Here is a 13,300-nt window from a genome sequence, read left to right as displayed (position 1 = left end):
TTGTCCCTTGTCGCTTACAGTTTGTCTCTTGCAGCTTGATGCTCACAGTTTGTCCCTTGCAGCTTGTCCCTTGCAATATGTCCCTTGCAGCATGTCCCTCACAGTTTGTCGCTTGCAGCTTGTCCCTTACAGTTTGTCCCTTTCAGCGTGTCCCCTACAGTTTGTCCCTTGCAGTTTGTCCCTCACAGTATGCCCCTTGCAGCATGTCCCTCACAGTTTGTCGCTTGCAGCTTGTCCCTTACAGTTTGTCCCTTTCAGCGTGTCCCCTACAGTTTGTCCCTTGCAGTTTGTCCCTCACAGTATGCCCCTTGCACCTTGTTCCTTACAGTTTGCCCCTTTTAACTTGTCCCTTACAGTTTGTTGCTTGCATCCTGTCCCTTATAATATGTCCCTTGCAGCTTGTCCCTCACAGATTGTCCCTTGCAGCTCATCCCTCACAGCTTGTCTCTTGCAGCTTGTGATGCACAGTTTGTCCCTTGTCCTTGCAGTTTGTCCCTTGCAGCTTGGCCCTCACAGTTTGTCCCTTGCAGCTTGTCCCTCACAGTTTGTCTCTCGCAGCTTGTCCCTCAAAGTTTGTCCCTTGTCCCTTACAGTTTGTTGCTTGCATCTTGTCCCTTATAATATGTCCCTTGCAGCTTGTCCCTCACAGTTTGTCCCTTGCAGCTTGTCCCTTGCAGCTTATCCCTCACAGGGTGTCCCTTGCAGCTTGTCCCTCACAGTTTGTCCCTTGCAGCTTGTCCCTTGCAGCTTGTCCCTTGCAGCTTATCCCTCACAGGGTGTCCCTTACAGCTTGTCCCTCACAGTTTGTCTCTTGCAGCTTGTCCCTTACAGTATGTCCCTTGCAGGTTGTCCCTCACAGTTTGTCTCTCGCAGCTTGTCCCTCAAAGTTTGTCCCTTGTCCCTCACCGTTTGTCCCTTGCAGCTTGTCCCTCACAGTTTGTCCCCTGCAGCTTGTCCATCACAGTTTGTCCTTGCAGCTTGTCCCTCACAGTTTGCCCCTTGCAGCTTGTCCCTCACCGTTTGCCCCTTGCAGCTCACTGTCCACCTGAGCTCTGTAGAACTACTTTGAGTGTCCTGAATGTATTTACCTGGGAGAAGAAGCTGCAGCACAGAAGGTTTCATGAACAGGGCAAGTTAATAAACATGCTTATCTTTCATGATGCTAATAAGGTGGAATGGGATCACTTACAGTAAGGCAATCCTTCAACCAGAAGGCAGATTGCCTTAAAGTTTTTAATACCAGACCAAATGGGCAAGGGCTCAGTAAGGTTCTAAATGTCCTAGAATGCAAAGTACTTTTGTGTCTAAAGTCAGGACTAGCCAAAGGATGCAATGTTTCAACCCTCACTCTAGACCTGAATCGTTGTGGTTTCTGGGTGCCATGCCCTCACAAAATAAATACTCCACCTCGCCCTCTTCTCACCTCAGCTTCACAAACTTCAGTTTCTCTTCACAGTTGCAGCTCCTGTCCACAGCTTCTTCTGCCTTCCCTTCTAGCAGCCCTTCCTTTTATCCTCTTACCTCCTGCAATTACTTACTATGCCCAGCCCATTCTCCTCCTCTTCCTCCTCTCGCCCAGTTAACCTGAGGTGAAGTGGATTCCCAGGACAATGCTGGCACCAGAGATCCAGGTGACATTTACTGGTGGGCCTCCAGGGCTCAGGTCAGGAGACTCCTTTGGCTCACAGCAATCTGTTCAGTGCCAAGCTGTTGCCTCATCACAGCTTCATGTACCCAAGGGCCAATCCACCATCACCTATTTCTCTAAACTCTCGATCCCTGCCACAAAAATTATTTGCCCACAATCCTAAACCTCTGAACTCACACTCTTTTGTAGGGTTTCCCCTCCTGAGATTAACTTCCCCCTTCAAACAAGCAAAATCCCTCCACAATGCGATCCCCTGCTCTAATGTATTGGGAAATGCATTGTAATGGATTGCGTTGCAAAGCCCTGTGTTGTAAAATATTTTGCGGTGTAAAACCTGCAGGGTAATGGCATGCGGAGTAAAAGTGTGTGGGGTAAAGTGTCCTATTCGGAGATATCACCAACCACCATTACATCACAATGGACACATCTGTACTCTTCGAAAGAATAGGTGTGCTATGGCTGCTCCCTCACGCTGAACTGCAGATGACTTTCATAATGCTGCCCTTGATAGAGGTGACATCCTAAGGGACAATATGTATTTTGCATAATCTTGTAGTGCTCATGTAAATTCATATAGCCAGAGACACAGCAATAGAGGCAACTCCCATACGTTTCTTTAAGCACAAATTCAGGAATGTTCTTTCACGCCCTTGCAAATGTCCTGAGAAGGCCTAAATGTATCCGGCCGAAGCGCGTCAACACTCTTCCAGAGGAATTCACAACTTGAATCACTGTAAAGGTTTCATTCACACCAAGTTCCAGTTGCAATCTTCATTAGGGATGTATCCATTATGTAGATGTCAAGTACCTTAAAGCTAACCGGTACCGTTAGAGAACACTGCCTATATAGGTTCAGAAGCAGCGCTACAATGAAATGATGTGCTTTTTAGGTCGAGCCTACAGTGCTTGCACTGGACGATGACCTGTTGTCTGTACCATGTGGAGTCTGACTCCTCCCACGCATTGGATTGGCTTTTGTCTATGTCATTTAAAAAAATCGTAGCCTCCAAATGGCAAAAAATTGGTGAATGTCCCACCTTATTTAAAAAGTTCACTCCCATGTAGTATGGCCCGGGAGCGAGCAGCAGCGCACATGCTGCTTGCATGCCTTCATCTTGTTGTTTTCATTATTTCCACATTGCCTTCTGTACACGATCTTGACTGCTGTGCTCAGTTTACCATCCATACCGTTATCCCCGCCCTCTCACCCTTCCTGGGCTCGGACACTTCTTTGGGGTCTGCCTGTGATTGCTTCTATGAACACAGGCTTTACTTACCAATTCTCTGTTCATACGTGTTGGCAGTGTTGAAGTCGCGTGTTTATTCATATGGACTGTCTCAATCCGTCTTCCTCTGCTAGGGGGGAGTTTCACCTTGGTGTAGCTGGCAACCTGGACACCTCGGGTGCAGGGATGCATTCCAAGTGCGTGTGGCCCAATGGGCTTAGACAGGCTCTACCCCTGCCGGGGCCGAATGAAGCGAGTCCAGGACTTCACCCCTGGGTGATGAGGAGGAGCTGGGGGCACGGGAAGAAAGCTCCCACGCCCCAATGATCAACCCAGACTGAATGACTGGGAGGAACTGATGAATGGAATATGATACTAGGATAGCACAACATGCGGAAATGGATCACCTCTAGGCACCCCTTGAACGAAAGAGTGAGTGCGCAAATGTTTCAGCAAAGGTAGGCTGGTGTTTTAGAAAACAATAGGAATCATTTTAAATGCCTCACTGGGAGGTTTAAACACGCCCTCGCATGGGCCACATTATGACCTGCACAGACATATTATCAAGAAAGGGCATATTATCAAGCCCATTATCCCCGCTTTAGCGGCAGTTTCCTGCCAATAAAAGCGGCGATAATGTATCGCCCTTTCTTGATAATATGGCCCAGAGTTCCTGTTAGAATTGGGGGTCTCTGGTTGGCGCAAGTATGCACTTGTGACAAACAGGGACCCTCTCCTCTAGTCAGGGCAAGGGAACTACCCTTCAAGAATAACCCCTGCTCACCCTCTAGGTTGCGTGGCGCGAGCAGTCAAGGCTAATCCCTAGGGCGCATTTAGTTAAGCATTCACAATCATACACAGTAAATAACACTGATCCCCCCACAAATGGACACCAGGCTGTATTTATATAAAAAAATACGTAAACTTTATGTAAAAGATAGCAGATTTGTAGACTTATCACAAGACCTTAAATAACATTCAAGTAGGATGCCCACAATACTTTTGTTGAGGTTGGATTGGATACTTTTCTTGGATGGCAATAGTTCTTTTCTTAAAACAATGTTCAGGTGTTTCTTAAAACAATGTTCATTCAGCAAAGCGTTCTTTTAAGCAGTAATCACGTTGTTCCCAGAAATGCCCACTATACCTCCTATCACAAGAGGACTCTTGTGAATAGCGCTCTGCGCAACTCTGACTCCCGGCTGGGGCCTCTACTGATTAACAGGCAGGAGGCTTGTCAAAAACAAAAATGGACTCTCTGGTCCACAGTGGGCCCCGGGGATTAGATGCGCAAAGTACCTGTTTTCTTGGAGGATAGCTGCGGGGCAAAAGAAGACGTTCCTCGGCGGGCTGTCCGCAGGGATCCAGCCGTAGAGAGGCGCCGCGGTGCAGAGCGTCTAGGCGGGACCTCGAGGGGGGCGCAGCGGAGGGTCCGGGCACAGGCGATCCTTTGGGGGGCTCAGGGGCTCCAGAGCAGGGAGGCGGCACGGAGCGGCCTGTACGGGGTTAAAGGTACAGGACGGCTCTCAATGCGGCACGGCCCCGGGGAGAGCAGTTCGGTGCAGTACGTCTACCAGGTACGCACCGTACTGGGCTGCGCCAAAAGGAAAGGCTGGCGATGGTGTCTTCTTGGGGGACGCTTGTTTCCACCAGGCGGGCAAGCCCAGAACACAGGCGTACGCTTCAGGAGTACGCTCAGAACGCACTGCGACCTCTTGCCAAGGTGTACGCTTCAAGCGTACGGAGCGTACTGCGGCACCTTGCCGAAATGTACGCTTCAAGCGTATAGAGCGTACGGAGCGTACTGCGGCGCCTTGCCGAAATGTACGCTTCAAGCGTATAGAGCGTACGGAGCGTACTGCGGCGCCTTGCCGAAGTGTACGCTTCAAGCGGACTGAGCGTACGGCGGTACCGGGTAACTTCGGGGGCTGAAGAGTGCAGGTCACAGGCTGGCAGGTCCGGGCGGCTTGAAGTCAGTGGCAATGCGGCTCGTGGGGGAAAAATGGATAGCACAGTGCAAGGCGGCTCAAATTAGGCTACGGTGCGGACTCCGGCTCGAGGAGGAGCGGGGCCACACGGAGTCAGGCGGCACAGCACGGGCTGGATTCACAGGGCAGGTCTCTGAGGGGCATTCAGCGACAGCTCCAGCGGCGGGGACACAGGCAGGTCAGCACTCTTCAGCGAAGGCAGGGGGGAAGAGCCCAATGGTCCTGGGGCTCAGGTCAGGGGGCCAGCTCACTTCCAGGCCCTTGGAGATCAGCTAGGAAGCACAAGAGTTTGTTGAAAGTAAAATAAAAGCAAAGTCTTTCAAAAGGGGTCTTCCTCTCCTTTGGCAGCAAGGTTCCCACTGCAGGTTTAGTCCCCCAGGATAGGGACAGGCTCTCTCCTTCAGCTTCCTTGATTCCTTCTCCTCAGGCAGAGGGGCGTCTTGGTTCACAGGCAGGATCTAATTTACAAGGAGCAGGGCTCCTACTCTTATACCCAGTTTCTTTTGTCCTTACAGGCCAGGGGGGCCTCTGCATAACTGCTCTCAGCCTCTGAGCACTTGTGGTGGGTACTTCTGGCTTCTTCATTCAGGGTGAGGGCAGGCACATCAGCCGCCCCCCAGGGGGGCGGAGCCAGCATTGTGTGGACAGGGGCTGCCAGGAGCACTTTGTTGACAAGCTTCGGTCCTTCCTGGGCCAGGTGCAGGCTGAGTCATCAGCCGCTCCCCAGGGGGGCGGAGCCAGCATTGTGGTGGCAGAGCACAGGCTGATGCAGAGCCCAGGGAAACTCCCACCTCCCACTAAGGTGTAATCTTCCCATTCACTACCTGTCATTCCCCCAGCCCTGTAACTCACACAACTCAGACAGTCAGATACACACAAAAGCAGAGGCGGGCTGAAATGGTTAGGCAAGCAAATGCTAGCTTTCTAAAAGTAGCATTTGCAAACACAGGATATTAAAATAAACTTTACTAAAAGAAGTATTTTATTATTCTGAGTTCAGGCATACTAAACATTAATTTCCACCATGTACCCTGAGCCTGCTGGGATTATAGAGTGTAATAATTCCAGCAGCCCATCTGGCCTAAAGGGAACTGGTAGCCTTACAATAGTGAAAAACGAATTTGGCAGTAATTCACTATTAGGACATGCCACACACATCAGAGCATGCCCTACCTTACACTTACAATGCACCCTGCCCTCAGGCCTACCATAGGGGTGACTAATATGAAGTTAAGGGAAAGTTTAGGGGCTGGCAAGTGTGTGCACTTGCCCAGCCAGCATGACAGTACCAGACTGCACGCAGGTTCTGCAGTGGCAGACCCTAGACACATTTTAAGGCTGCTTCTGTGGGTGGCGCAATCAGCGCTGCAGGCCCACTAGCAGTATTGGCATTTACAAGCCCTGGCACTCCTGGTGCACTTTACTGGGGACTAACAGTAAATCTAATGAACCAATCAGGGACATCAATCACATGTATACTTTACAGTAGGGAGCACTTGCACTGCGGCACGGGTTGGCCGTGGCGCAGTGCCCTGAGCAGCGGACACCAGCAAAAACATCTGAGGCACAACAGCAAAAAGTGGAAGGGAAACTCACGCCAAGGTGCCAGGTCTAACACGTGTCCCCTCCAGCTGAAATGTGGGGAGAACTACCCTTCCCCAGGGAGTTCCACATCACTAAGGCGGAAAAATCTGGACAGACCGTCAGCATTGGCGTGATCTGTGCCAGGGCGATGTTCCACCGTGAAGTCCATACCCTGTAGGGAGATGGATCACCTCAACAGTTTTGGGTTCTCACCCCTCATTTGCATTAACCATCTGAGGGGCCTGTGGTCTGTCTGAACCCGGAAGTGAGACCCAAACAAGTAGGGTCTTAGCTTCTTCAGTGCCCAGACCACAGCAACTGCTTCTCGCTCTATTGCACTCCACCTACTTTCCCGTGGAAGTAACCTCCTACTGATGAAGGCTACAGGTTGGTCCCAGCCCTCCTCAGTCATCTGTGAGAGAACAGCCCCTACACCATGCTCTGAAGCGTCTGTTTGCACTATGAATTCCTTGGAGAAATCAGGAGCCAAGAGCACGGGCGCCGTGCACATGGCAGTCTTCAGGGTGTCAAAAGCTTTCTGACAGGTGTCAGTCCAAATCACATTCCTGGGCTGCTTCTTAGAAGTCAGCTCTGTCAAGGTGGTCACAATAGTGCCAAAGCCCTTGACAAACCTCCTGTAATACCCAGTGAGCCCCAGGAAGGCTCTCACTGCAGTCTGGGTCTTGGGGGGTTCCCAAGCCAGGATGGTTTCAATTTTGGGTTGCAAGGGTGCCACCTTGCCACTCCCCACTTGGTGTCCCAAGTACACCACTGAACCCTGCCCAATCTGGCACTTGCTCGCCTTGATTGTGAGGCCTGCCTTGCGCAGGGCCATCAACACTTCCCAGAGGTGTCGCAGGTGTTCTGGCCAGGTACCACTGAACACTGCGATGTCATCCAGGTAGGCGGCACTGAACTCATCCAGCCCAACCAACACCTGGTTGACCAACCTCTGAAAGGTGGCAGGGGCATTCTTCATTCCAAATGGCATAACCCGGAACTGGAAATGCCCATCTGGTGTAGAGAATGCTGACCTCTCTTTTGCCCCATCGGTCAAGGCGATCTGCCAGTACCCAGACGTTAAATCAAACGTGCTGAGGAACCGGGCAGCCCCTAGCCGATCAATGAGCTCATCAGCTCTGGGGATAGGGTGCGCGTCAGTCTTGGTGACTGAATTGAGTCCTCTGTAGTCCACACAGAACCGGAGTTCAGGTGTGGCTCTCGGCGCAGCAGCCTTTGGGACCAAGACCACGGGGCTGGACCAAGGACTGCTGGAGGACTCAACCACCCTAAGAGCAAGCATCTTGGAGACCTCCTCCTTGATGCAGGCCCTGACCCTGTCAGTCACTCTGTAAGCCTTATGCTTCACAGGTAAGCTGTCTCCTGTGTCCACATCATGGACGCACCAATCTGTGACACCAGGAACCAGGGAGAACAGATCTGGAAACTGCCCCAGCAATTGGCGGCAGTCTTCCTGTTGCTCAGGGGTCAGGGTGGGTGAGAGGTTAACTCCATCCACTGACCCATCTTTCTCAGAGGCCACTAAGAGGTCAGGAAGAGGCTCAGACTCCTCCTCCATTCCATCATCAGTTGCCAACAACATGCCCACTTCGGACCTTTTCAAGTGGGGCTTGAGGCGGTTACCATGTAGGACCCTTAAAGGGTTCCTGGGAGTCTGCATGTCCACCAAGTAGGTTACTGGACTCTTGCGCTCCACAACCTCAAATGGACCTGTCCACTTATCCTGAAGTGCACAAGGCTCCCCTGGGGCCAAGACCCACACCTCTTGTCCAGGCTGAAGCTCTACCAGAGTGGCATTCTGGTCGTACCACCGCTTCATTTCTTCCTGGCTAGCTTCTAGATTTGCCTCAGCAAGTTTTCTGAAGCGCCTGGTCTGGTTTCTGAAGGCCAGCATGTAACTGTATACATTCTGGGGAGGTTTCCTGGGAGATTGCTCCCAGCCTTCCTTTACCAAACTCAGTGGTCCTCTCACGGGGTGACCATACAGTAGTTCAAAGGGGCTGAACCCTAGGGACTTCTGTGGCACCTCACGGTATGCAAAGAGTAGGCATGGTAAGAGGACGTCCCACTTACGCCTCATTGGACCTTCCAGGCCCATGATCATGCCCTTCAGGGTTCGGTTGAACCTCTCAACCAACCCATTTCCTTGGGGATGGTAAGGGGTGGTGAACTTGTAGGTTACACCACACTCTTGCCAAAGGGACTTCATATACTTGGATATGAAGTTGGTCCCCCTGTCGCTCACCACCTCTAGAGGGAATCCCACTCGTGAGAAAATTCCCATCAGTGCACGTCTCACCATGGGGGCCGTCACTGTCCTCAGAGGGATGGCTTCAGGGTACCGGGTGGCATGGTCCACCAAGACCAGGATGAACCTGTTGCCCATGGCTGTCTTGGGGTCCAGAGGCCCAACAATGTCAATACCCACTCGTTGGAATGGAGTACTGACCACAGGGAATGGTTGGAGGGGAGCCTTGTTCTTCCCTCCGCACTTCCCACTTGCCTGGCAAGTTGGACAGGTCCTACAATGAGCATCTGAGCTCTTGTGCATTTGGGGCCAGTAAAAGTGGGTGACAAGCCTGTCATAGGTCTTGTCCATCCCCAAATGTCCTGCTAACGGCACATCATGAGCCAGTCCCAGTAGGAAGGCTCTGAACTTCTGGGGTACCACCAGCACACGGGCTGACCCAGGTTCAGCAGCCTTAGGCTCTGAATACAGGAGGTCATTCTCCCAGTACACATAATGGTTTTTGGCCTGAACACCATTGGCCTGGTCTGCAGCCTGCTGCCGCATACCCACGAGAGAAGGGCATTCTTTCTGCTCCCTGCAGAATTCCTCCCTGGAGGGGCCTCCTTCTTGCTGCCAATGGGTCAGCTCAGGCAGGTCCCCCAGTTCAGCAATCTGTTCCCCTGTAGGCTCCAGGGCATCCCCCTCAAGGTCTGCTTCCTCCTGGACCGTGGGAACTTCAGGGGCCGGTTTCCCGCGCCCCCTGCGCCTTCTCCCTAAGGCCGGTTCCTGGGCCTCTCCTTCAGGCCCCAGGACCTCTTGATCACCCCTACTGGCTGCCATTGACCGGGTGGTCACGCACGCCCAGTCAGGTAGACCCACCATCCTCAGGTGAGTCGTCTTCTCCACCTTTTCCCAAGGGGAGTCCTCCAAGTCATTCCCTAGCAAACAGTCTACAGGCATGGTTTTCCTCACACAGACCTGCAGAGTACCAGAGACCCCCCCCCCACTCGAAGGGAACTTGAGCCATCGGACACTGACTCTCTGAATTATCAGCATTGATAACCCTACAGTAGGCATGGGGTACAACCTGCTCATGAGACACCAGGTGATGCCTCACTGCAGTCACACTGGCTCCTGTGTCTCTAAGAGCCTCAGCTTTCCTACCATTGATGGTCACCACCTGCCCATATTTCTTAGTGTTAGAGGGCAGGTAGTTTGTAGGGACCATCTCACTGTCTCCTAGCGAGACTAGGGTCATCTGAACAGGATCTCCACCCCCTGGGACCATTACTTCTTCTCCTAAGTGAACACTAGTCACTTGCCGGGGGGGAGCACCAGTGGGTGCTGTTTTTCCAAACAGGCGACACTTGGGGTCACTGGCAATGTGGCCCGGGTCACCACATCTGAAACAATTGAAGGGCCCCTTTGGAACAGGCCTACCTGTCGGGCCCCATTCTGCTTTGGGGGTGGGGGTGGCTGAGAACCTCGCTGCTGGTTCCCTTGGGGATTACTTTGGGGGCCTTTAGGGAACCCTTTCTGTTTACCCCTGTCCCCCCCACTCTTCTGCTGGGGACCCTGCCCACCCTTGGCTGAGTCTCCCACTGAACCCTTGTGGACCCTGGTGCTGAGCCAGCGGTCCGCCTCCTCAGCAAGCTTCCTCGGGTTGGACAGCTTGCTATCAATCAGGTGCTGGCGTAACTCAGGAAAACTGTTATCAGACAAGTGCTCCCATGCAATTAAATCAAAGAGACTTTGAAAATCATTCACCTTGTTACCCTTCACCCAACCATCCAGTGCTCTGCAAAAAAAAGTCACATTCTCCACATATGTAGTCCCAGGACGCTTTGCACACCCCCTGAACCTCTGTCTATACATTTCAGGGGTAAGCCCATACCTGGTCATTAAGGCCTCTTTCATGCGGGGGTAGGAACTCTGTTCTTCAGTGGGCAAATCTAGCAGGGTATCCCGCCCTTCGCTAAGGAACCTTCCCCACAACCCCGCTCCCCAATCCTTGTCAGGGACCCGGTGGGAGGACATGGCTACCTCATAAGCCCTAAACCACTGTCCTATGTCATTCCCCCTAAAGAACTCCTTAACCACATCTTTGGGGATGTACACCCTGGACTCTACCTGCACCAGCGTTGTGCTGCCACCAGAGGGAGGATGATCCAAACTTTTCGCTTTCAGCTCCAACTCCCTCAATTTCACTTCATGTTCCAATAGGATTTTTTTCTCCTCTATTGCCAATCTTTGTTGCTCCATCTGTCCATTAAGTTTTGCCATCTCCACTTCATGTGCCCTGGTTGTTGCCCTGTCTGCCAGCTCCTCTGGCGCCAGGACTGCGCCAACTCCATGGCCGTTTTCTGGGGGTACCATTTCCCCCCCATTCCCAGGTGCCCTTGACTCAATCCAGGCCCTCAGCGCCGTTACGTATTGAGGTTTGTTTCTAAATCCAGTTCTGGAGACTCCAAATTTTTCACAGAAGCCCTTCAGTTGCTGTACTGTGTAGCTTTCTAGCCTCTCTTCTTCCCAATCTACCTCTTCTATTCCACTTCCACCAGAGGCTATGGATACTGCGTTTCCTCCAGACTTTGAGCCAGGCATGATTCACAAAAATGGAGATTCCTCAGCAATTCCACAATTAGACACACGACCTCAACAGTATGTATACTGTATATAAATTATGAATGCAAATTCGAAATCCTCACCGCTGCGTCCAATGTAAGAATTGGGGGTCTCTGGTTGACGCAAGTATGCACTTGTGACAAACAGGGACCCTCTCCTCTAGTCAGGGCAAGGGAACTACCCTTCAAGAATAACCCCTGCTCACCCTCTAGGTTGCGTGGCGCGAGCAGTCAAGGCTAATCCCTAGGGCGCATTTAGTTAAGCATTCACAATCATACACAGTAAATAACACTGATCCCCCCACAAATGGACACCAGGCTGTATTTATATAAAAAAATACGTAAACTTTATGTAAAAGATAGCAGATTTGTAGACTTATCACAAGACCTTAAATAACATTCAAGTAGGATGCCCACAATACTTTTGTTGAGGTTGGATTGGATACTTTTCTTGGAAGGCAATAGTTCTTTTCTTAAAACAATGTTCAGGTGTTTCTTAAAACAATGTTCATTCAGCAAAGCATTCTTTTAAGCAGTAATCACGTTGTTCCCAGAAATGCCCACGATACCTCCTATCACAAGAGGACTGTTGTGAATAGCGCTCTGCGCAACTCTGACTCCCGGCTGGGGCCTCTACTGATTAACAGGCAGGAGGCTTGTCAAAAACAAAAACGGACTCTCTGGTCCACAGTGGGCCCCGGGGATTAGATGCGCAAAGTACCTGTTTTCTTGGAGGATAGCTGCGGGGCAAAAGAAGACGTTCCTCGGCGGGCTGTCCACGGGGATCCGGCCGTAGAGAGGCGCCGCGGTGCAGGGCGTCTATTCGGGACCTCGAGGGGGGCGCAGCGGAGGGGCCGGGCACAGGCGATCCTTTGGGGGGCTCAGGGGCTCCAGAGCAGGGAGGCGGCACGGAGCGGCCTGTAAGGGGTTAAAGGTACAGGACGGCTCTCAATGCGGCACGGCCCCGGGGAGAGCAGTTCGGTGCAGTACGTCTACCAGGTACGCACCGTACTGGGCTGCGCCAAAAGGAAAGGCTGGCGATGGTGTCTTCTTGGGGGACGCTTGTTTCCACCAGGCGGGCAAGCCCAGAACACAGGCGTACGCTTCAGGAGTACGCTCAGAACGCACTGCGACCTCTTGCCAAGGTGCACGCTTCAAGCGTACGGAGCGTACTGCGGCACCTTGCCGAAATGTACGCGTCAAGCGTATAGAGCGTACGGAGCGTACTGCGGCGCCTTGCCGAAGTGTACGCTTCAAGCGGACTGAGCGTACGGCGGTACCGGGTAACTTCGGGGGCTGAAGAGTGCAGGTCACAGGCTGGCGGGTCCGGGCGGCTTGAAGTCAGTGGCAATGCGGCTCGTGGGGGAAAAATGGATAGCACAGTGCAAGGCGGCCCAAATTAGGCTACGGTGCGGACTCCGGCTCGAGGAGGAGCGGGGCCACACGGAGTCAGGTGGCACAGCACGGGCTGGATTCACAGGGCAGGTCTCTGAGGCGCATTCAGCGACGGCTCCAGCGGCGGGGACACAGGCAGGTCAGCACTCTTCAGCGAAGGCAGGGGGGAAGAGCCCAATGGTCCTGGGGCTCAGGTCAGGGGGCCAGCTCACTTCCAGGCCCTTGGAGATCAGCTAGGAAGCACAAGAGTTTGTTGAAAGTAAAATAAAAGCAAAGTCTTTCAAAAGGGGTCTTCCTCTCCTTTGGCAGCAATGTTCCCACTGCAGGTTTAGTCCTCCAGGATAGGGACAGGCTCTCTCCTTCAGCTTCCTTGGTTCCTTCTCCTCAGGCAGAGGGGCGTCTTGGTTCACAGGCAGGATCTAATTTACAAGGAGCAGGGCTCCTACTCTTATACCCAGTTTCTTTTGTCCTTACAGGCCAGGGGGGCCTCTGCATAACTGCTCTCAGCCTCTGAGCACTTGTGGTGGGTACTTCTGGCTTCTTCATTCAGGGTGAGGGCAGGCACATCAGCCGCCCCCCAGGGG

The 13,300-nt window shown here is 52.4% G+C and overlaps 1 protein-coding gene across 1 annotated transcript in view; it reads right to left on the bottom strand.

Annotated features, from left to right (window-relative positions):
- The window catches only part of LOC144752911 (uncharacterized), a 78,613-nt gene extending 77,146 nt beyond the window's left edge, over nt 1-1,467 (bottom strand). Inside the window, exon 1 of the mRNA XM_078640738.1 lies at nt 1,424-1,467. The gene's annotated coding sequence lies outside the window, so the exon portion shown is untranslated. The remainder of the gene's footprint in view (nt 1-1,423) is intronic.
- Nucleotides 1,468-13,300: the final 11,833 nt, after the last annotated feature.

Source organism: Lissotriton helveticus, chromosome 5_1, assembly GCF_964261635.1.
Source record: "Lissotriton helveticus chromosome 5_1, aLisHel1.1, whole genome shotgun sequence".
In the NCBI taxonomy this organism is placed as follows: Eukaryota; Metazoa; Chordata; class Amphibia; order Caudata; family Salamandridae; genus Lissotriton; species Lissotriton helveticus.
This window is presented reverse-complemented; position numbering and strand designations above follow the sequence as displayed.